The sequence below is a fragment of the Halyomorpha halys genome, unplaced genomic scaffold (genome assembly GCF_000696795.3).
Source record: "Halyomorpha halys isolate HHAL.00 unplaced genomic scaffold, Hhal_1.1 Scaffold468.1, whole genome shotgun sequence".
Lineage (NCBI taxonomy): Eukaryota > Metazoa > Arthropoda > Insecta > Hemiptera > Pentatomidae > Halyomorpha > Halyomorpha halys.
In genome coordinates, this window is record NW_027114236.1 from 400,469 (window position 1) to 400,793 (window position 325).

The 325-nt window shown below is 42.2% G+C and overlaps 1 protein-coding gene across 1 annotated transcript in view; it reads right to left on the minus strand.

The window, feature by feature from the left end:
• The window catches only part of LOC106683124 (oxidative stress-induced growth inhibitor 1), a 47,773-nt gene that overhangs the window by 32,282 nt on the left and 15,166 nt on the right, over nucleotides 1-325 (minus strand). The window lies entirely within an intron of this gene.

Here is a 325-nt window from a genome sequence, read left to right on the forward strand (position 1 = left end):
CATTTTTGTGTTTATCACGGATACATTGCAAAGAGAGAGAAAGAGAGAGGATGAAGATAATGTAGTGTCAACTTATACCAGCCAGGCAGATCGGGAAGATTGGACAAGACATACATGGAACCTCTTGTTGTCTGATTAAACAGGAGTGAGGGAACTACAGGTTAGTGGAAGAATAAGGAGAATAAAGTGAAGTTTCATTTAACTCCACTTTTCAAAAAAATTGGAGCATATGTAATAGACGAGACAGAGGAATTGGTGATGGCGGCGCATGCGCGGGAGGTATCGGGCAGAGAGGGAGAGAAAAATCATATGTTCTGTCGTCGGT